The 22,496-nt window shown below is 34.9% G+C and overlaps 1 protein-coding gene and 1 long non-coding RNA gene across 5 annotated transcripts in view; one reads left to right on the top strand and one right to left on the bottom strand.

Moving 5' to 3' along the window:
* The window catches only part of LOC123568038 (uncharacterized), an 80,295-nt gene extending 77,316 nt beyond the window's left edge, over positions 1-2,979 (top strand). Inside the window, exon 5 of the long non-coding RNA XR_006691239.3 lies at positions 1,120-2,979. This is a non-coding gene — a long non-coding RNA (uncharacterized lncRNA). The remainder of the gene's footprint in view (positions 1-1,119) is intronic.
* ARHGAP15 (Rho GTPase activating protein 15) overlaps positions 1-22,496 on the bottom strand; it is a 629,485-nt gene that overhangs the window by 442,876 nt on the left and 164,113 nt on the right. The gene's annotated exons all lie outside the window — the stretch shown is intronic.

The raw sequence follows: 22,496 nt of genomic DNA, 5'->3' as shown, positions 1-22,496 counted from the left end.
ATAGATGAGAAGTACATTAGCTGTATTTAAGACATCAGAAATACATTTGTATATAGCTGATATTATTAATTTGTTAACTACAATGGCAATTTCACACAGAAACCCTTTTGTTGGAAACTGAATTTCTCATGTAATAATTAGCTGTGGAATATTACCCCAAACAGGTGTCTGTAGCCTGTCAAAGTCAGAACAGGTGATTTAGAATTAGCGTATTAAAAGAACTGTGAATTAGCGAAGCAAAAACGTGTTAATTTCTTGTTCCATCTGTTAATATGAATTCACTGCCAAATATTTTACTTTGTAGAACTGTGCTGGGATTGGCAAGAACATACACTATAAAAAAAGTTTAAAGGCCTGAATGTTTAAAAATCATGACATACGTTACTGCAAAAATAACTTCTACATTTTTGAACATGCTTTTTTTTTCTTTTTATCTTTGAAAAAAATAACTGCAGAGATTGCCATATAATATAGAAAGTTAACTAAAGAAAACATACGATCAAATGTTAGACCTTTAAAACAAAAATTGGAAGAAAATGTTATTCAAGAATGTTTGATTATAAATGAGGACTAATTCTTCAGTGCTACTTCTCAGATGGATCAGAGAACTATTCTGAATTGCTGAAAGACGTGGAGAAAAATATCTGCTGCTACCGTGCAGCTCATATCCAATAATATCCTCTTATACAGAGATGCCATTATAGAAAGATAAATCTTTTTTTCTATCCAAATACTGTAATCCTTTAAAGGATTATGGTGCAATTTAGGTCACTAAACCACAATCTCTGTATAATTATGAAATCTTTTGTTCATTAGCTTAGTTTTGTTTCTTCCACCAAATTTTACTTGCATTGATAAAATCAAAATACATTATACCCTTAACTCCATATGCATGTGTGTAAGCATGTATGGCAGTGTCAGGAGTAGAGGATGAAGAGGGAAAAAAGAGGAAGGCTCGCAATGCAACGTAAACAGTTCTTGAGGCGCATTGCCATTCCAACACATTTGCAGGAATTTGGCCTGCAACTGGACACGTTTTTATTCTGAAAACCCTAAAAGAATCTAGGGCTAATGAACTGTTTAACCAGTTTGCCATCTTTGTATCTCTTTTCTTTGCAGGCACATCCATGGGAGAAGAAAGAAATTTGAAGTGAATTGAAATTTGTGAGCTTAGACATATGCTAAGAGTACAGTTAACTTGAGTTACTTTTTCCATGCTGCTGAATTGGGTCCTGAATGAGGCAGTTTTGTGACTTAAACAGATTTCACTAATTTTCCTTCCTTGCACATTTAAAAAACAAACCACACTCTCCCATATTGCTGTTTGGGTTTTAACGGAGCTAAGGCATGCACACCCAATTACTATAAGCACTTTAAGTAAAGCTTAAAGATATGCAGCATGTTCTTAACTGCAAATGATATGATAGGTAGTGTCTTTCCTCTCTAGTTTTATGTCACATCCAAGAGATTAATCCTCTCATGAATCATCCATAATGACTAGAATAATTTGGGGAACTGAATGAAATTTTTCAAATTATTTATATCATGAACTCACAAGAATATGAATGGTGGGTTATGCAAATACAAACCATGCTTACAAAAGCTAAATACAAAAAAAAAGGAGGGGAAGAGGATTAAGTTTATATTTCTAAAACTGGACGTCTTTGAATTGACACACCGTGTCCTTATTACTTTGCTGGTGAGTGATTCCTGTTACAGTTTATGAAACATACAAGGGCAACTCTTATTGTTTCCAACATTTGAGTAGAAAAATATGGATCTTTTGTATAAGGTTACAGTAAGCATAGCAAATTCTCTAAGGATTAAGATGTTCATATTATGTGAAGTTCATATTTTGAGAAAAAAACCACCACCTTTAAAAATAGCCAGAGATAAGTTTTTCTATTTGAAACAGACTGGGCTTAAGTTCTGTAATTTTTCCTAAACATGATCTCAGACAAAAGACAATTCTCTATCCTCATATTTAAGAAATATGGTGTTACCATATAGGAATCATTAATGAAATAGATCCAAAATTATTTATCCTCAATGTAAAAATTCATATAAGCCTATATAATATATAAATCATTTTATAGAGTTTTAAATTATACAGTACATCAAAGTTTTAGTTGACTTATCTGAAAAGACATTTTTGGTATGTAAATAAAAATGCAAAAAGAAGAACCTGTCAGAAAGTAAATAAAGTATGTAAATTAAATAAAAGGTAAGGCAGCTACACTTTTTATATAAATAACTGTGTTAACAGAGCTTTATGCATATTACAATATATTCAGATGCATAGCTTTTGCAAAAATAAATTCATTGCTCCTCTCCAAAGAATGGATTAAAACAATTTATTTTATAAAATTTGGATAGATAGGATAAGAAATGTAATAGCCATCCATGGAAAATAAATATAAAAATTATTCAAGCTCCATCTACTTTATGTTAGTAATGAGATGCACTTCATTCAAATTCCTTTCAATTGAAACAGTGCTGAGGAAGCAAAAACATGATTCTGTAGGAAATGATTTCTAATCTTCATGATAACATACCGATATAATACAATTATTTACAATTGACTAAAAGTTAATTTCAATAGTATAACATCTTTCTTGCAAAAATGTCAGCTTTTATTGATGAAACAAACTAAGAATAAAACATTTTTACTTGTAGTATTACAGTGCTGTTTTTCATTCTGTTAACCAAAACAACACAGTAATACTGTAAACAAAAAAATAACATCAGATTGCTTATGTTTGCATGATTTTATCAAGAACCATAAGCAATGTAATGAAGTATGTTAGCTGTAATTTTGGAAAACACTCAATTCTTTTAGACTATATTCATGCTATTTTCAAAGTAAGTGACCATTGGGCTAATTGTGTTAATTATCTATTGTGCTATGAAAGAACACATAATAATTGAAAATAATTGATCTCACATATTCAAAATACAATAAAAGCAAATAATACGCAACACAGCTATTATCTGTCATCTTCTTCTGTGTATATACACACACACACACACAAGTTCATATATGCCTGTGTTTCTGAAATGGGGTCTAAATGTTTGGAGATATCTTTGGTTGTCACAACTTGAGATTCCAGTAGCATCTAGTTGGCAGAAGCCAGTGATGCTGCTGAATATTCTACAATGCACAGGACAGCCCCCACAACAAAGAGTTATCTCATATAAAATATTAAGCGTGCCTCGGTTGAGAAACCCTGATACATACCTAGGGATTTTGTTGTTACCACCTCCCCTTTCCTAATTGATAAATATCAAGTATTTGTATCAACTAACCCTCCTTAGCCACCAAACTGGTTCCATCACCACAGAGGAATAGTATTCATTCTTAAGACATGTTTGTGGAGTGTATCCTCTGTACTTGGCCTTGTTGTAGGCATTGACATCAGTGTAGTATGATTACTTCATTTAAAGGTTGTTAAATAACTATCCAAGTAAGTGTAGTGATCAGCTTACACTCACTTTGGCATAGATGGATTTGAACTGAATTTTCTTGACTCTGAGATTTTAGGCAAATCTTTTGTACATGGGAACCTCTGCTCTCAGCAGAGCCAACAGCTGCAAATGTTATCTGTAAAATGTTAATTTTTATTATGTGTGTATTTTCTCATGTATTGGCTAAAACTCCAAATTGCTTTGACTGTTTTGAATAGGTTCTTTGTTGCTAAATTTTAAAAATAGAGGTATAGCATGAAGGGAAAATGTTAATTCCACAAGAATAGACCTCATTAGCTGAACAAATCTCCTTCAGTGAGTCGTATTTTAATATTATGCTCAAATTTTTCTATTAACAGTCCTTGATAGAGACTACAGAAATGAAAATACCTTTAGCAATGCACTAACATATAAAGAACAATATAATATTATCAGAATAAACTCCATAAAAAGTTTTCATTTCTTAAAATGTATTATTTTCTTCCATTTTTTTTTCTGTTTTTTTTTTTTTGTTGTTGTTGTTGTTGTTGTTTGTTTGTTTGTTTGGCTGCCAGGAAGGTCAACACCAAATACAAATTTCATTAGCAGCACAAATACTAGCCCTTATGTTTAATGTATCTGTTTATCCTTTTTTCCTATTTACTATCTTATTTTAGGATATGGGGAAGTGTAAATAAAAAAGTATTTAGGTAGAATTGGCTTCTGTTTTCCTAGGAAGCCTTACTTCTCTCATGTAATAACAACATTACAATGGTCTTTAAACCAAGTCATTAACATGCACTTCTCCATTGACTTACCCAATGATTTTGCAATTATCACATTCCCCGGTATCTCATGACAAGTTACCAAGGATGCTTGTTCTACCATATTCTTGCTTAAAACAATCTATACAGGCCAATGGCAATATAAAGACTCATAATTACAATAGTTACCATAGCTCTTTCATGTGCTAGGCACTGTGTAGAGTACTGCATTTTGTGTGTGTGTGTGTGTGTGTGTGTGTGTGTGTGTGTGTCTTATCAACTCAATCCTACAAACTGGGTACAATTACCCTTGTTTTACAGATTTTAAAGAATGGAATCTTTGAGAGGGTCTGTCACTTGCCTAATATTATCCAGTTAGCTAGTGCGACCTCAAGAATCCCATGGTGGTTCTTTCTGGCTACAAAGTGCTTGCCTATTTCCCCTCATGGTTCTCTTAATGCATAAGAAAAGTTGAAAATGTTTAATAGAGTATGAGATGAAACTCTAAGATAGAAATTTACTTAGATATGATTTAATTCTATTTATGGTATTCTATTTTTATTAAGTAATGATTAATTTTCATTCCCATTCTGTTTCTCTCTCCATTCTCCCCACCTCACAACGGTACCAAAGACCTAACAGCATAGCTTACCATCTGAAGGATTTTTTAAAAAATTGCTCACAGCTAAAAGTTTGCATATTATCTCTCCTTAAATTTTGCTTAAGTGTACCTGCTTGAGGAAAGAGGCTGTGAATTATATTCTTTTCATCAAGAAAGGTATAAAACTGTGTACTGTGTCTAGTTTCTTGTTCATGAAAGACTGAAACTGACTCAGGCTTTTCAACAAATATAAGAATCCATGAATAAATGCAGTGATGCCTCATTTCAATGGAACTTTTTCTCTTTTGGAGATGGAGTCATAAGAATTCTATCATATAAAAAAGAAAATATTTATAATTATGTAATTTTTTTAACCAACTGCTTGACTGAGATGGCTAAAGTTCAGTTCTTTCAGCCCCAAGTCATTGGAAGGGAAATTGGATAGACTCCAAACAAATTTGCAGTAGGTATTTGAAATTTTTCTTCGTTTGGATGAGGGGGAAAAGTTTCTCTTTTTCTCTCTCTTTTCACACGGAAAATGCTAAACAGTTACCTCCAGACCAACCTCTTTCCCTCATTATTCAATTTGTAATATGGAACAGGAGGTTTTGATCAGAATGATCAGAATGTATTAACTGATGATACCTCAGTTGCATGTTGATCATATCATGTTGCTACTTTTATTGAGCCTTAGCATTTAAATCTTATCCATATTGCCAAATGAAATGCCCTTTACTTAGATGAAATAGTTTCAAGGTATAGAAAGCAAAATTCTAATATGATATCCAAAATTATAACCCTTTGGCATAAATGCCCAACATAATCCTCTCTTTTCAATACAGACAGGACCTGTGAGAATATGAGGGATATCACTCCTGTGGTTAGGTGAGGGGATTTTGAAGATGTAACCATGGTCCCAAAGCCATTGACTTCGAGTTAATCAGAAGGCTGCTTGTCTCGGGTGGACTGAGCTCATCAAGTGTACTCTTTAAAAGATGATCGGCCCTTCTCCAGAAAAAGGGCTTGAAATAGAAGCAATATTCTCCTGCTCGCCTTGAAGAAAACAAACAGCTATGTTACAAACTGCATGGGACTTGGGACCTCAGTCTACAACCACAGTGAACTTAATTCTCCCAACACCAGTGAGTTTGGACAAGGACCCTGTGCCTCAGAGGAGATCGCAGCCCCACTGACGACTTGATAGCAACTTTGTGAGACCCTGAGCAGAGAACCCAGCAAGGCTGTGTCCAGACTCTTGACCCATGGACACTGTAAAATTATAAATGTGTGTTGTTTTAAGCTGTCAAGTTTGTGGTGATTTGTGATGTAGCAATAGAAAACTAATTCTAAGGGATCAGAAAGTTGGTGGGATTTTGGGTAAAGGGATGGAACAAGTGGGAGTAAAAAGACTATCCAAGGGCTGCTCCCACTGAGGAAAGTAAAATCCTTCTCCTACTGAAGAGGTGGGTGAATTAAATGGAGGTCTCAATTCAGAGGACTTAGGTCTGTCTTATCCAAGGACAACCCTAATGGTCTTTAGACTAGTTGTACTTGTTTTATAGACCCTCTCCTAAGTAATTCTAAGAAGAACTAATATTTTTGATTGTTTGCCAGGTACTATGTGAGGCAATTTGCATACATCATCTATTTTGATCTCCAGAAGCACCTGAGGTCTATGATATATGATTATTAGTCTATTTATCAGATGATACAAATCAATATGTATGGGTTAAATGTGCCTGTCATTAAATAACTAGAAAATGACAGAGTCAATGTTCAAACACAGATTTAGCCAATTCCAAGTCTTATGATTTGAACACTTTGCAGTGTTTACTCTCCTCTAAGCAGGCAGTAGTCTCCATCTCTACAAATCTGAGCACTGTAGTAACCACTATTCTCTTTGATCTCTGTCCATAAGTCTCAGGAAGACTTTCTATGTCTTTCTCACATTTTTGGTAAATATATTGAGGCGTTTTTCTTACTGTCATGCAGTATTTTCATTTGAATAGATGTGCCATGTCCTTATATAAGAAATTCACAATTTGCCCAGTAATGTTACTGAGATTATTCCAAAAGATTTTATTAAAGGGGTGGGAAAACAGGTGTTTGAAAAATATTTTTTCCAAAATTAAAAAACAACCTTTGTTAAAAATTCAATATAAGTACCTCTCACAAACTGTTTTTATAATAAAGTGATTTGTTTGTAAGATACACGGTGCACTTATTTGGATAATATTTTAAAGAATATAGTATTAACTAGTTTTATTTGATTGGCATGCTCTTGGCACTAAATTTTATTTATATATTTTTAATTACCCTTAATTTGTTTAAAACAGTTGCTAAAATTCCATTTGTATAGAAGAACCAATTTTCCTAAAGCACCGACACTACTTGCTTCACTTTAGAGATTTATTTTTTCCAGAGTGTTCATTGACAGTTAAATACTGCAATAAGAAGACTGGTTATATCTCAAGTTTGATATATCTAAATTATTTGGGTTTTATAATTTTACCACTGTTATATTTAATTTTGATTTTGGAAGTGCTATGTTTTGTAAAGGTTTCCAGAGTCAATATCTGACCATTTTAAACTACAAAATTAGCAATTTCATTTGGTTCAAACAAAACTTATATTACAAGTCTGATGAAGCACCAATAAAACTCGATGAGTATTGCTTTAAGACCGATCATACTTTCATTATTGTTATAGGTTCTGTGATACATGTACAGAACATGCAGGTTTGTTACATAGCTACACACGTGCCATGGTGGTTTGCTGCACCCATCAACTCGTCATCTACATTAGGTATTTCTCCTAATACTATCCCCTCCCCTAGCCCCCCACCCCCTGACAGGCCGCAGTGTGTGATGTTGCCCTCCCTGTGTCCATGTGTTCTTATTGGTCAACTCCCACTCAGGAGTGAGAACATGTGGTGTTTGGTTTTCTGTTCCTGTGTTAGTTTGCTGAGAATGATGGTTTCTAGCTTCATCCATGTCCCTGCAAAGGACATGAACTCATCCTTTTCTATGGCTGCATAGTATTCCATGGTGTATATGTTCCACATTTTCTTTATCCAGTCTATCATTGACGGACATTTGGGTTGTTTCCAAGTCTTTGCTATTGTGAACAGTGCCACAATAAACATTCATGTGCGTGTGTCTTTATAGTAGAATGATTTATAATTAATTGGGTATATACCCAGTAATGAGATTGCTAGTTCAAATGGCATTTCTGGTTCTAGATCCTTGAGGAATCGCCACACTGTCTTCCACAATGGTTGAACTAATTTACACTCTCACCAACAGTGTAAAAGCATTCCTATTTCTCCACATCCTCTCCAGCATCTGTTGTTTCCTGACTTTTTAATGATCACCATTTTAACTGACATGAGATGGTGTCTTATTGTGGTTTGATTTGCATTTCTCTAATGACCAGTAATGATGAGCTTTCTTTCATATGTTTGTTGGCCGCATAAATGTCTTCTTTTGAGAAGTTCTTTTCATATCCTTCGCCCTCTTTTTGATGGTTTTTTTTTTTTCTCTTCTAAATTTGTTTAAGTTCCTTGTAGATTCTGGATATTAGTCCTTTGTCAGATGGATAGATTGCAAAATTTTTCTCCCATTCCATAGGTTGCCTGTTCACTCTGATGATAATTTCCTTTGCCCTACAGAAGCTTTTTAGTTTAATTAGATCCCATTTGTCAATTTTGGCTTTTGTTGCAATTGCTTTTGGTGTTTTGGTCATGAAGTCTTTGCCCATGCCTTTGTCCTGAATGGTACTGCCTAGGTTTTCTTGTAGAGTTTTTATGGTTTTAGCTCTTATGTTTAAGTCTTTAATCCATACTTTCAGCCCAATCTGCTTTAAAAAGTTAAATGGACAAACCAGAGATTAGAAAGTGATTCTAGTAGCCTGTAAATTGCATATATACCTTGTAATTTTATACTTATTTACAGAGGAGCAGGTTTATTATATTTGTCTTCAAAGATATAAACCCTTTTGTTTATCCTAACCAATTAGGATTAGATTATAAAACCACAAGAGTTTGTTTCTGGTCAAGCTCATGATTTATTCAATTGAGTCTTTTCTCTTTGATAAAGGGACCATTTTGTCAGGGCAGGACTATTCCTCTTGCATTCACGTGAAGGGAATAGATATGCATATAAAATATATTAGTTTAGCTTTCTAATGGGCAGGGGTGGATATTGCACTACTTCGGCGAATTTAGAGTCACCTACAAACTGGAGAATGCTTGATCTCCTTCCACTTTTAGACAATTTTTGTCATAAAATTCATGAAATAGAATTACTTCTGCACCTTCCATATTATCTGTGCCACTAAGTTAAATAAGTATTTTCACCAGAAATGCAGATTTTTCAGCCCAGAATTTCACACCACATTGGACTGAAATTTTCAAAAAGGATATAAAGTGTCAGAATTATTTTTAGTCAGAGCAAGAAGTATTATTTATACCTTGCTATAGTTTTTTATGTGAAAGTTTAACCAAAAAATTAACTTAGGGAAAAAGTAAAATCTGTCAGTTGAATTAAAAGTCCTCTTTAACAGTCTTGTAGGGGTAAGAATGGTGTTACTGATTGTGGAGGGGGTGATATTTTAAATGTAGAATCATACATAAGGAAAGAGGAAGAAATTGATGGATATGGAACACCAAGAATGCAATCTATAGGCATCTGATATTCATATTTTACGTGATCATTTCAACATGCCTATGTAAAAGAGGTTATTATGTCAACTTGGCAGGTGAGCAAACTGAGGTTAGCAAAATTAAAAATTCGTTCAAGGACATGCTTAAAGCAAATATCAAAGTCTAAAACAAAACACAGTCCTATTTTAGAAACACAAAAGTTATTAACTTTTCTCATATAATCACCTTGGTTGTTGCTTGATTAACCTAGTGGGATCATATTCATTGTTCAAAACCCTTAAAGAGCATTGATTCTATCTCTATGTCTATCTCTGTATCATCTGTCTCCATATATATGTTGTCTCCATATATATGCATATACATATATATCTAGATACATCCATCCATATGTGTATTACACACATGTATGGACAGATGTATTATACCCATATATACACATATGAAAAGATGTATTATACACAAATTTTATATACATACTTAATCCACAAATTCAGTGAAATATTGAACTCTTTGCAACCCGGAAATGGTGCTACATTAGCATTAAACAAATTTCATAATGAAACAGTTTTGCCCTTAAAAATGTCCTACCATAAATCTAGGAATGAAGATATTTTATAGACAATGAGGCAATATGTGTATCTTGACCATCTATCAAGTAATCATAGTGACTTGTGGAGACAATTTTTATACATGCAGCTAAAGTTTATCACATATTGACTGTTGCTTTCTTTATTAGTGCTTTTGTCATCTTTAAGAAAGTGATAAATTGACAATGCTGGATATTTTTTGGCTAAGTTCTAAATGGATGAAAATGACAAGAGGCAAATATTGATGAGATGTTCCTGAAGTGTAATAAACAAATGGGCTTTATTATCTTCAAAACATGTTAGTATGGAGACATTTAACAGCTCTCCTTTAATAATCTAAGATTTAACAAGTAAATAGTGAAAAGGAATGCAAATATTAAGTTTCAGCACAGAAATATATATTCTTGGTGTTTGGGTATTAGACATTACACTTCAGGAACATCTCATCAATATTTGACTCTTGTCATATTCATCCATTTAGTGTTTAGCCAAAAAATAGTCACCAGGAAAAGACAAAGGTGATGGTCAAAAACCAAGGGTGTTGTCTTAGAGTTCATGTTGAAGGTCTGACTTATGGAAAAAAGTGTAGTCAGACATTGCATACACATTAAGGTATTCATTAATATAGTTATTCCATCCATACAGTTGTGCAGTTGCTACCAAACTTGTTGGTTTGGTAATTCTGAGAGACAGTTCCTGTAGTAATTTAATACATAACACACCCAAGAGTGCCAAATTCCTCTTTTCTAACTTGTACACAACTGGACTCCATTTCCCAGCCTCCCTTCCATTTCCCAGCCTCCCTTCCATTTGGCGTAACCACATGTCTAGGTTCTAATCACTGGAATGTAAGGGGATGAGATGTGTCCTATTGATGGGACAAGACTGGTAAGTAGCTGTGTGCCCTATGTTCTCTCTTTGGACAGAAAGGATGAGGCCTCAGAAGCAAGCAGAGACACAAAATACAAGGTACCAGGGTCCCTGAATCACTGCATGGGGGAGAGCTGCTTAACCAAGAATCCCCAGTGCTTACAGGAATGTAGAGTTCACGGTCTAAATGTTTGTTTTGGTTAAGCAATTGTACATTTCTGGTCCATTTGTTGTATGAGCTAGGGATACACCAACTTATATACTGAGGATCGTATATGGATAACCAAATGGATGCTTAGAGATAACTTGAAACCATATGTAAAAGTAGATACAGTTTACTAGGTTTTCATATAAGAAAAAAATATTATATATAGTATTAGCAATTAATTCCTCCTCACCAAGGCCACACCTGATCCTGAGAACTCATCCTGTTCAGCTTCATTATAATCTTTAAATGTGCCAAATCTGTTGACCAAACTGAATGATGTATTTCCACGTGCCACACTGGTACCAACAGACCTGGTCCCTTCTACATAGATATCAGGCTAATCACACTCCTGTAGGAAGTTCCCAGACTTTATGCCCCTTTGAATAGGTTTTATAGTTTGTCTATACGCATTTCAATTTTCCTTTTATAATTCCAGATATTTCACTTATCAAATGCTATTAAATAAAATCATACAAGGTAAGTATCTTGCTGCTTCATTTACAAGTGTGTGTTATAGATTTTTGTTGCTATAGGAGGGAGAAAAGGAAGACTTTGTTGGTTGACATCTGCCTGAAAGATAACAACCCTTCCTCTTTAATATTACTCAAATGCCCTTTCCAACATGGTTGCTTCCAAAATATTCCATAAATATTTCCCAGGTAAACAAACTCCTTGACCTATCTTAATTCATGGTAAAACAATTAAAAACAATAAAAAATTTCACCACTTATGAGTTACACATTCACGGAAAGCACTTGTATTTTGCCTACAGAAGAACTCTTTAGATCCTCATTAAGGACCGTGAGTGTTTATTTTAGACACAATTTTAAGAAAGTAGTTTTCTCAGCTTGCAGCCAAATAGAAAAGGAGAGGAAGTACCATAGAAAGAAGCACAAACGGTAGAAAAAAGTGGCAGACAAGGGTAAGACTAGAAGGTGAAACCTCATATAATAAAGGGAAAATTCAGTGTAGAATTCAATAATCCCTCATACCTCAATGATCATTGAGGGCCACTCTATATTATGTAATGTAATATATGTTTATAATGAAATGTCATCAATAGAGCATTACATTAAGTTAGATACAGACAAGGTATGAGAAAGTGTGGTAAATATTTACAGGATTTCCATCCGAAATGTTGGCTACTATCTCTTGATGCTTAAAAAGCAAAATCTGACTCACTGGGAAAATAGAACCCAAACAAATTTTCAGAGTGGTGAGGTTTGACTCTGTCTCTCCAGACTTACATAAAGCATTTTGCATGCTGATTTTAATTATTGCAGTATGTATTTGTTCAAGTATATTTCATAATGGATAAGTTGAATAAACAAAGTTTAATCCTTCTTCATTATTTTTTAGACCTTGAACTAGAACTTAAGAAAACTCAGTACTTGCTTTTTATATCAGACACATACTCTTGCTCTTGAAAAAACAATGAAAGGAAGGACCCAGTGCTGGAAATACGAATCAATATGACACTGTAGCAAAGTTAAAAAAAAATAAGGATTTTAGAGTCTATCAGAAGTATGTCCCAGAAAGGTTCTTGCTACACATGCATTATATGACCCCGAGGAAGTCATTTTTCTCTGACCTTCGATTACCACATCTGTAAAGTGGGAACAAAAATTCTCAATGTTAAGATAATAAATGTAAAACAACTAGCACAGTGTCTGCTGTACTGTTTATTTGAATTACTTTGATAATTATTAAATTCAATTTACTTTGATAATTTATAATATGTAAATTAGTGTGATAATCGCTTCCCAAATATTGAGATCCATAGACACTATTGCCATATATGTGAGGAGATTAAAACCATGCATGTGGATTTTATTAACATATTTTCTGATTAAATCTTTTCCTAAAAGTAGTATGAGACTGACATTAATAAGACACTCAGTTTGTGTGGATTTGCTCAAATGAGATTCAAATCGATTTAATGAGTTTAAGTTTGAAAAGTACCAACACGTCCTGGAAAATAATTATTAGGAATTTTCTTTATGGCACTAATTTTCCATTCACATGAATGAGGCTTAGCGAAGCTGTCATAATCATCTTTTAATGATACAAGTAGAAATTCTAACAGATGATGTTCTAATGATAAGGTAAAACAAAGTGCTGTCAATACCACGGTATACTAAGAGGATAATAAAGAGTTTCAGAATTATGAGATGCTAACTAGGGATTACATCAATTTGAGGTGTAATCCTAACATTACCTTTTTTACCATTTTTTCCACATGGGAATTTATAGCGGGGATAGAAGTACTAATATCTGTATAGCAATACATACGTGGATGAGATATCTGAGAACTTGATGTGATTTAGAGTCAGAAGCGAAGTGATAGGGAACAAATCAACTCTATTTATCTATTTGGTTTTGCAGTTGATAGATAAATACATGCCAGGGAGTAAAAAGACGAGTAAGAGGTTCCCACTGGAGCGAATGATACCTATGAACCCAGGGCAGTATAATTTAACAATTAAAATGGTAAGTCTACAAAATGACACAGGAATGCAGAGGAATGGGCCGAGCTAAAGGTAGAAGCAAGATCACACAGTACATTGGTCACGAAGATTAAATGAGATACTGTATTCAAAACACGTGGCCTAGTAATTGGCCTAATTAGTCCTTAATTATACTGTTTTGTGGTGGGTTTCTTTTTTCTGTATTCATTATTTCCTGACTGCCTATACATCAAATATTCAGGCTCTCTGCTGAATATTTGGCCTAGCCTGGAATATAGCACACTTTATTTCAGTAATTGTAGCTCTTCTTAGTTTCCATGGTTTGGGAGACACACAAATAGTTACAGGAAGACTTTTCCTTTTTGTTTTCCTATAGTGCTTGTGAGTAAGACTGGCAATAGCTTTCCTCACTGTGCTCCTTACATTCATCATAACAAACCTGAAACAAAGGATGTACTGGTAAGAGAGAAAATCATCAGTGTTACCTGTAAATGTCTTTGATTTGCTGCTAAAGACTAAAATGTCTTTCCACACAAAGGGGGTAAAGGAGAACAAGGAAGAAACCATGACCAGACAACAGGTAAAGGATCAGGATGACAAGGTCTAAGAAGCCACCCAACAGAGTTATCAAGATGACATTTGCACTGTGGGCTGCTACAGGAAGGTGCAGAGTCAACCATGTTCACCTACAAAGTACTGTAGACTCAGTACATTGCTCAAGTTCCCTGCATTATGGATAGCGTGCAAACTTGTGATCTCTCAGCATAGTACAATCAATTGCTTCCCAGTTTTGTAACCTGTACACTTAGTGTTAAAACTACTTCAGTTATCAAAACAACTGACTTTATTTGGGCTTAAATCCCCTCATTTGCTAAGGCCTGATTGTCAGAGTTGCTCTTACTATTACAGTAATAACAACAACTTGAATTTAGGTCGATTTGTTTGTTCAATCATAGGAAAGGCTCCCCCAAGAAGAGACCAGGGTATCTTTTTTTTCTTTCTGTTTCACTTTGGACACTAGCTTTGCAATCTATAATATGATTACTCAGAAGAAATACAAATAAGCATATAACCTAAGAAAAAAAGGTGTATTTGGCTATTATCCTTAGCAAACTAACTCAGGAACAGAAATCCAAATACTGCATTTTCTCACAAGTGGGAGCTAACTGATAAGAACTTATGAACACAAAGAAGGAAAACAACAGACACCGGGGTCTATCTGAGGGGAGAGGGGAGAAGATCAGGAAGAATAACTATTGGGTACTGGGCTTAATACCAAGTGATGAAATAGTGTGTACAACAAACCCCCATGACACATGTTTACCTAGGCAGCAAACCTTCACATGTACCCCGATACCTAAAGTAAAAGTTTAAAAAAATGTGAAGATCAAGTTTTTTAAAAAGCTATGCTTTATGAAAATCAGAGCTGGTAAGACTCCCATCTCATAGACCAAAACGTTCTGATATCTACATTGGGTTTTCACTGAAGCCTAACTTTCTACCCAAAGATTTCTAAGAAACTACCTCACCAGATTGTTTCCACTTAGGAGGATATTCTTAGAGTACAAGTGCACAGAAGCAGTTTAGATTCTATTGTGCTATTATACTGAAAAACTCCTTCTAAATACTCATTCACCTTCTACATCACCCAGCAATATGCTTATGAAAGCTGTTTTCTTTCTTGTAACTACAGGTGTCAGATGCATCACAAAAGCAGAAGTGCCCTTTCAGCTCTTCTCTGTGCCATTCCTTGTCAATTTCATGCTGCCTACAGCAACAACATAATACTGAAAACAGCCATGATGTCACTGGAAGTGCTCTGTGATTGACAGAGAGGGGCAGTCGTAGTCAGAGGTGGCTCCTCAGAGAATTCAGAACCCACTTGCTGTCCTCCAGGGGCTCATCCCTTGATTTGAGGGAGGGATGAAATATTCTCTGCATGAGAGAGCAGAGATGGGAAGTGATATAGGTATGTAAGGATGGTCAGTTACTTTAAATGTAGTTAGACAGGACAGCCAGAATACAGAGTTCTTGGTTAGGTCCTCTGTAACAAGCCCTAGAGGCCCAGAAATGTGATGACAGCAAGGCACATTTCTTAACTCTTACACTTGTTGAAATGAGTAGAAGGTGACATTTGTTTGGAAATCCCTCCCCAGCCTTTGTTCCCAGAACTCAGCATTCATTTTCCTGTGCCTACATACGTAGTTCCTTAGATAAACACTACTACTGCAACAAATCAGAGTGCCAGGCATTACCAGATGGTTACATAGAATTAAAAATATATGCAAAAAAATAAGTTCTAAAGTAAAAATGGATAAAGATGTAACTCTTACTAATTCCTAAAATTGCTTGTTATTACAGACCGGCTGCTACAAACACGGTGTCTTTATCTACCCGAAACTTTGTTCCCAGCATCTTTCTCTTCTGACATTCTCAGTACCTCTCTATTCATGAAATCCTACCCATTTATTAGGGACCAGCTAAAGAAGAACATCCTTCATGAACCCTTTCTTGGTAATTTATGTGTAGTGATTATAGCCTTTTCTGAAATCCTATTGTCGGCCTTTTATTTGTCCTTTAATCTTGACTGCTCTTTCCTACCATTTTAGGATCTCTTTTCTCCTCAACAGAATCTAACTTCTTTGAGATGAGAGACCATGTTTAAGTTTTTCCTCTTCTGAGTCCACATGACCTAGACAAGGTAAGAAACCACAGGGAAAAGAACAGGGGCTTTCAAATCTACAGGATGAGAGTCAGTTGTACAGAATTACATACTGTGTAACTTACGCCAAGCCTAATTAGAGAAAGTTTCTTTCAGAAAGAAATCTTTTCTCTCCATTTTCCCCTTTGCTTTCAAATGGCATTTTTCTATCTTTGGTGGAAGATAAAATAATCTGATGGAATCAGACTATCTAGATTTGAATCCAGATTTCAATGGATGCTTACCACATGGCTTTGGGGAATATATTCACAGCCCCATGCCTCAGTTTCCTCAACTGTAAAATGGGGCTACTAAAAATAATTCCCTTTAGCATCACCCTGAGTATTAACCAAACTAACATATATAAAGTACTTAGAACAATGCCTCGGACATATTGAATGCTCAATAAACACTGGCTATCACTGTTACGATTACATTTCTTATCATTAGCTTAGCATTCAATTAAATTTTCCTCTGGTTTCTCTGTCAGTAGAGGTCACTTGTTTGCAGACAGAGTTCCACTGGTTGGCAAACAGTAATCTAGTAATAAGAGCCTTTGACTGGATGTTACAGAACTTGAATCCTCCAGTCACTTCTTTGGACTAATCACTGACATTTTTGGATTTTGGATTGCTTTTGGCAGATGATGCTACCAACCAAATATGTGTGGTCTTCTTTCCATATTACACAATTATCACTGGGAAGTGGCTGTCCCCAAAAGGCTACACTTCCTAGTAAGAAATAAGCACAAGTGATGTGTGTCACTTCCAGTCTAAGTAGGCCCCTCCTCCTCTTCATTCCTTTTCCACTGGCTTGATGAAGAGAAACAGTGGTCTTAGAAGCCACATGTTGAAGACACTGGGTCCATCACATAGGAAGAGTCAGGGTTCCTGACTTAATGGCTGCAGGAAAGCAGCCTGCCAATTAACAATGTCCATGCTGAACTTCACATGAGTGCAAAATAAAATTCTATTTTCTTTAAATCGCTATCTATTTTGGGGTTTGTTACAGCAGCTAGTATTATCCTAACTAATATGTTTGGAGGGAATTCTACCCATCTTACAAAAGGTAATTATCAAACCATTAAATATCAGAATGTCAGAAGCACCAAGTAAATGCATGTGGCAATATTTTCTTGTTTACCTAGTGCTTATATTCAAAGAACATTAGGTTAAGCTTGCATAATTGCTTGGTGGTTCAAACCATTCATAAATTTAAGTGCTGTGGGTTCCAGAGTATGTGAGAATAACAACAGAGACTGTCTTAGAATCTTTAAGGTGCTTATTGGGTAGGAATTCAGTTATGGGGAAACGAAGGGCTTAGAGGAGATGATCATTTATCATTATGACAAATACCAGAAGAGTTTTAGGTAAAGAAATTGAGTAAGACTAATTTACCATTGAGTTATGTTTCCAGGACTTTAATGAATTTTTGTCAAATGTACTTACAGACTAATTCAAATATTTATCCTTGATTTTGCTGGTGTCTCTTCCTTAAGTACAGAGTTTTCAAACTGAATAGGCAAAAGAAGATTTTACCTTTGAGTTTTTGTGTTAAACATTTGTCACCAAATGATACCTAAATTTGGATTTGAATGTGAATAGCCCATGATCACATTATCCTTTTGACACTTAATAGTTGCAACACACACACACACACACACACACACACATATAGATATATATATAATTACTTTCCATTTCCTTCCTCCCAGAAAACTCAGCCTGAAGACCCTTACCTAAGAAACTTTTAGTCTCTGCTTTTCATCAGGTGCTTAGTAAATTATGCATCATTAACAAAGCCTGACATCTTTAACACATCGATGTGGTTTAAGATGCCAAAGTCAGTTTAATCTATCCTCTGCCAAAATAAATAAAATCATACTCTTAACTGTGCAAAATGGACATGTTTTGGGGTAGCCTTTAACATCAGTGGGTCTCAGGACAAGAATATAAATGGAGATGTGCAGGCCATGTGTCTAAATATTTATCAGTTGTAAATCCAGCTAACAAACTTCACATTATCATTTTCAAAAACACTTTGTTGTGAGGACTAAATACATCAATACATGTTAAGAGTGTAGAAGCACATCTGGCATGTATGAGGACCCAATAAATGCTAGTTGCTAGTGATGAGGATGATGACTTTCTCTCCTCTAGAGCATTACTGGATGAATAAATGACTCAGTGAATGCTCATTGGGTGATGAAGATTCTCTGGACCATTAGGTGCCTTCTTGATTAATAATACAGTGTCCAAGGGTGGTATCAATACCACCAGACCCCAAATGCCTACCAAAAGGACAGTAACAAAAGACTTTAGACACTGGAGCTTCCATGGGCATTAATTCTATAATAAGTTTAAAAATGACAATTCTAAGATAATTTAAATTTACATTTATATTTATGTATGACAAGCTAAGTGAAAGCTAAGTGCTAAAGGAAAAGTTTGAAGAAAACTGATTACAATCAGTAATTCTGGTACTGTTGGATTAATACTTTGGCTTAGTAATGTTACCACTTAAAACTAATGAGGTCAATATATATTTCTAGAAACAATCAACAATAGCTTCTAAATTATAGTTGTATTTCCTAGCACTGCTAAAATAAATAGTCTTGTAAAATTCCTATTATAAGAATATATTTTCAAGTACAGAAAACTCTACCATAAATTATTTTACATAAATAATTATTTTTAAAAATCAATAAGAGTATTTTAAAGTTTTGGAACTAAAACAAGATTTTTTTAAAAATTGCTTTGGAAGTGATTTATGAAAAAAATCAACCTTTCTATTATAATAATTTTTAAAAAGACTGTCTTTTCTATTAAAAAATTTAATTTAATTTTACAGGCTGTTACTCTATAAATAGAACAATCCATTTTAAACGGACAAGGTGAAGTATATAAATGACATTATTAGTGTTGCTACTAACAAGTTTTGAACTATGCATATTTACACATAAATAAAACCAAACCAAAGAGGATACAAATCTTTGAGTAAATGAATATTAGGGGTGGCATACCAATTATTTCCTTAGTTCAAGGTGTAAATAGATCAAAATAATTGAGTAATATTGGCATCTTCCTGCATTATATATTGAAAAAATTATTTGTAAATAATTAACTAAAAAATAGCAGCAACACTTATATAAAAACTATCACATTTAAGATTGATCTTAACTTTCTCCTTTTATAATATTCTGTTATTGGCTGGAAGCTAACAGTCACCCCAAAACGACTGATGAAATTGAAAATTCATTGCAAAACTCAAGCTACTGTATTTTAAAATAAGAATAGGATGTGCTTATAGCACAAAAAAACCCAATATTATTTATACTCATTGTTATGAATATTAATTTGGGGCACTTGGCTGTAGCTGTCTAATAGCACCACTGTGAAATAGCCATCACGTTAGAGGTAGTTATGGCTTTTCAAGTGTTTTTAAACTTCCCAGTTTCTAAAATTCTTTTGTTCTAAAAATTTTAAATATGCTGTATCCATGTAACTGAGCTTTTGGTTAAATTTCTCCAGCGTCTGGGTACAACTCTTAAAAGATACTGGAATCCTTTACCAAGAATTTTGTTTTTAGCGCTAGTCTCAGCTCTAGCCTTGGTGAAGTGAAGCTGGGGAATGATAAAATGGGTAGATACAGAGGGGCAAGTTACAAACCTCATCAATTTGAATTAAAAGCAGCCCATTCCAGTTAAAACATGGAACTCACTGAACATTTGCTGAGTGCAGGTTTTAATAAAAGTGGCAAGAGAGGAAGATAATGGGATCCTATCTGGACTGCCTGGCATCTTCCAGCACACTGCCTCTCGGCCTGCTGTTGGGGTTCTCTGAAGAGAACCCATGAGATAATACACTGTAGTGCTTTAGAATTAGAGAAAAAGCTGTCACATTTGATTTTGAACTCATATATGCTTTGCTTTTATGTCATAACACTTAGCAAGCATTAGAAGAACACACACAAATGTACGTGCCTGAGTGTGTCTGTGAGTGAGTGAGGAGGGAGGGAGGAAGGGAGAGAGAGAGAGAGAGAGGGGGAAACTGTTTGCATGTACATGTCTGCTGCTTTTCCATACAGACTGTAAACACCTTGGGACAGGTAAAGTGTCTAATGTATCATCATATTGTCATCCCCAAGTATCCCCCAAAATACTTAATCCAATACCATACACGCTGTCTTTAGTACATTTTGCAAGTGCATTGAATTCAGTTAACCAATTTATTTGCTATATTTTTTTATAGAAATTATCAAACTAGGATTAAATTGCCTGGACTTTCAAGGTCAAATCTGTTTGGAACTTAGTCTGTTGCTCTCATTAATAATTCTCTTAAAAATCTATACTTAGGGCATTCTGTTGTGATCAGCCCAATGCCCACTTTCTGGCCACAGAACAGTACTGCGTATCTGATGATCTCACTGGCCAAACACCCTGTCTTCTTCCTTCCCTTCTGTCTTGCAAGTCCTTTCTGACAAATCTCTCTTATTTCTCGATAATATCCACACTTAGTTGGCTCTGTTGTTTTCTACCTCGTTACCTGCTGCCGCTATCATATTTTACTCACTTCTCAAGTAATCTGTGTTTCCCTCATTTCTAAATCTCATTTGTTTCTTCAGCCTAACCCATTCCAGCCATTTACTGTTAAAAAGTATTTGAATCTTTGATTACTCCGAACAGTTCAGGCTCCCTCTTCCTACTCCAACATTGTGTATTCATGATTACACACTATCTGATTATGTCAAAAAAGTGGTTGCAACTTGAAAGTGCGTGGGCTAAAACAATTTGATTGGGTTCACATAATGCCACATCATGTGTAACGTTTAAAAAATATTTTCTAAATTTAAAATCAATAATTTTATATGAAAATACAGATTTCTGGTTTCTCCTGAAAGACCAGAAGATTTGGCAATATTGCTCCACATTCTTGCATGCATGAATGGGCTATAGTTGAATAGCTGCTGCTTTTTTTTTTTTTTCTTTTTTTTGATGGGGCCAACTCGAGTTTGGGCTTGTTGCCATCATTTCCTATTTTCCTTAACTCTTAACCACCACTGCTTTATTCTCTTACATTACCAGCCATAAGCGCTTTAGCCTGTGGTTCCTACTTTAATGTGTTCTGAACTAATGTCTTCTTTAGCTCTCATTCCTTAACACTTAGATCTTCTATTTTACTGAACCTCAACCACCTAACTTTCAGCATGCCTTTTCTCTACCCTTCTCCTGATCATAAACAGCTATTGGGAAAGTCATGGAGCTATGTTGATCAAGCCCAATAGTTTGCTATCTGCTCTGAGCTTGGCTATTACTTAGTTATCACATTACACTCTGTTTCATTAATTATTCAAATTGCTTGTCAACTCCTTGAAGGTAGGGACTCAATTGTTTATGCCTTTGCAGCCTGAGTACCTAAACTTGCCTGGGTATTTAAGAACGTCCATTCACTTAGATATTTATTCAAAGTTTATTATGAATGACTATTACAAAGAATCAGATTGTCTAGTTGTTGGGTTTCACATGGTATATGAAAACTAGTAAAATTTAGCAGCCGTAAAATAATTCTTCTTCCTCTTTTTTTGGTTATTTTTCTTCTGGCCTTACCTTAGACTATGTGAAAGCCACATAGGTAAGAATTGAAAGGACAAGTAATAAGAATAATGCATCACACCTTTGTTAAGAGGGCACCAGATTTAAGGTTTCTCCACCTGTCCTTTATATAAACATCTCAGAACAAGCGAGACCCTACAGATGCTGTGTATTGCAATTCCTGGGCACATCTGGGTGGGATAAGCAGGAAGAAGCTTTGAATCTCTCCAGCCTGTGCCCTGCTTTCCAACCAGGGTTTTCCACCCTGTAAACTGCTATCGTGTCTACTGCCTTCCACAAAGATTTGAAATTCATCAAACAGACAAAGTGTATACTTAATACTCACATGAGGGAATACAGAATACCTTTCAATACATCAAACTCCTAAACCTTTTACATCCTTCATTTTTAAGCTACATGGATTTTGATTTGTACAATTTTAAAAATATTCTGAAGCCTAGTCAATCTAACAGTAAAAGCACTGTTGCACAGTAAGAAATCAAGAAATACAATTCAGCAAACCTGGTATAGTTGGTCCCCAGGGAAGCTTTGTTCCAATTCGGTTTGTCATAGCCCAGATCCATCATGTCATGCTAGCCT

Source organism: Macaca fascicularis, chromosome 12, assembly GCF_037993035.2.
Source record: "Macaca fascicularis isolate 582-1 chromosome 12, T2T-MFA8v1.1".
Taxonomy (NCBI): Eukaryota; Metazoa; Chordata; class Mammalia; order Primates; family Cercopithecidae; genus Macaca; species Macaca fascicularis.
The sequence above is the reverse complement of the archived record's forward strand: the minus strand, read 5'-3'. Positions and strand labels throughout refer to the sequence as shown.